This window comes from Lynx rufus, unplaced genomic scaffold (assembly GCF_022079265.1).
Source record: "Lynx rufus isolate CCGP_SWC_20201006 ecotype Redwood Valley unplaced genomic scaffold, mLynRuf1.p SCAF_9, whole genome shotgun sequence".
Lineage (NCBI taxonomy): Eukaryota > Metazoa > Chordata > Mammalia > Carnivora > Felidae > Lynx > Lynx rufus.
This window is the reverse complement of record NW_025814897.1, coordinates 44,144,822-44,147,337: the sequence shown is the minus strand read 5'-3', so window position 1 is coordinate 44,147,337 and position 2,516 is coordinate 44,144,822.

Genomic DNA, 2,516 nt, shown 5'->3' with positions numbered 1-2,516 from the left:
TCAGCTTCCTCTCCTGCCACTCTTACATACTCCACTCCTGTTAAGTTCTACCCCATTAAGAACACAATGGCTTCTTAGCATGCTATGAGATCTCAAGACTCAAAACTTTCTTTTCCTTTTTCTCTGTGGTGAACATTTACTTATATTGAGTTCTTTGCTTAAGCTGATCGTATGAAGAATTAAAACTGAAGCCTCAGAGAAGTCTCTTATTTGAGAATAACATAAAAAAGGGAACAAGACCTCCTGCGGGGTCCTTGTCTGCAACTCCAGCAACTAGCACGGTGCTGTACATAAAAGACACTCAATATTTATTACATAAGGCAGTTAATCGGGATGGTGATTTTACAGCCCTTTTTTCTTAAGGGGTCAGCAGTATGACCTATGTCATTTCTACCTTATGCTCTGCAGAAACCAGATATAATGGCTCCTTGGTCAATAGTACCAAGCGGAAAGCCTGTCACCTACTGATGTCTTTGGGTAGCAAGCTGACAGTGACGTCTAACTGATGAAGCTAAAAAGACATCACAGGAAGGCCGAATGTTCTTAAAGCATTCATCTCCATGAGCATTGGTCCAAACAAGGCCAAAGGTCAGTACTGTTCCCTGTGCCTCCAATAGCCGGGACAATGCCACCTGTCAGCTGCAGATTTACCAACATCTTTCTCCGGACATGAATTAACAGACAATATTCTTGATTCCTAGAGCCAAATATATGAGAAAGGAAAAGGAATGGGATTCACTGAGCAGTCCTTTTCAACAATGCTGTGAGAAAAAAAAAACATATTCAAAAGCATTGTTTTTCTTAGCTTTTATAACAGCTCTGTCAAAGGTTATTATTATTTGCCTCATTTTTAGGAGGCAGTGAAATAAATGGAGGTAAAAGGACTTGTTCAAGGTCACCCACCAGTTTTATTGACATTAGAGTCCATGTTTTTTGTATTCTACCATGTTTTACCAATTCAATTCAACGTAACCTATGTATCATGTTTTATAATTTATAAAACATACTAATATTGATTTTCTAATTTATCCAGCACAAGCACCATATTGGACAGGGAAAATATTAGTTCTCTTTTTGGATAGGTAAGAATAATAAGACCAGAATGAGGATACATGAATTTTTGACTCAAAAGTACTCAAAATACTGAAAAAAAAAAATTCAAAACTAAACTTTGTCTTTTTTTTTTTTTTGAGAGAGAGAGAGAAAGAGAGAACAAATGGGGGAGGGCAGAGGAAGAGGGAGAATGAGTGTTAAGAAGGCTCCACGCCCAGAGCAGATCATGATCTGCGATCATGATCTGCAATCTCACCACGGCGAGATCATGACCCGAGATGAAATCAAAGGTCAGACACTTAACTGACTGAGCCACCTAGGCACCCTAAACATTGGCGTTTTAAACACAAAATAATAATGGCCCTTGCGGCTTTCTAACATGCATATGGGCTGGGAGGGAGGGGGCAGGTAGAAGTGGCATAATTATTATTAGATAAGGAGGAGAGAGAATGTAGGTGGGGTCAATCCAGTTGTTTGGCAGAGTACTTTAAGGAGATTTCTATGCTGTGGCTATAGAAAGCTGAAATTTAAGGCTGAATTTGGCAATAGGGTCTAGTAAGAACTAAACTTATATGAGAAAATTAGGAGGATGTGCTTTGTATTGCTTAAATTATCACTAAACAGCAATAAAAGGAAAATCCTGAAATTAATACCAAAGAACAATATGAAATCAGACATGCAGAGTGAAACATGACCATGAGAATAGACCTCCTTCAGAATTTCAGGAACATTGGACATGAAATTTGGTCTGTAACAGAGGGATTCAAGCTAATCCAATCCAGGTATTAAGAAGCAAGGAGAGTCAAACTGGTGTCTATATTATACTTGTAACTCACACTATGACCAGCCAGTGTTTATTGAGCAATTACTATATGCCAGCCTTCTTTAAAGCATTCCCCATACATAGTTTTATCTAATTCTCCCAACTCTATTAAATGAATGTAATGATCATCAACATTTTACAGATGAACAATGAGGCTTAGAGGTATTATGTAATTTTTCTGAAAATCTCACAGGAGATAGGATCAGGATAAATCAGACAGGTCTATTTGATCCCAGTGCCTATGGCCTTAAGACTATTCTACTACATAACTTCAAGAAACTGCAAATTATAATCACAGCAGAAACTTCTTATCTCTAAATTATTCATTAATTTAGATTCAACTCTGTCACATAGAGTTAACAAGATTTCTAAGAAATATGCTAATAGAGACATTACTTAGGATGCTTCCTTATTATCACCATTTAAAATATAATCAAAATGAGCTTTTCTGATGAAACTCTCTCACAGTTTGCAAACTTCTCCTTATTATATCCAGGAAATAAATGTATATGTCAAGGAAAAGCTTTGGTTCTTATCTGTTAGAAACTTTAACCTCTAAGAATAAATTAGTATGACAGAATTGTTTAACAAAAAAACTCTCAGGTCTTTTGCATTTATATCATGGAGGTGTGATGCAGCT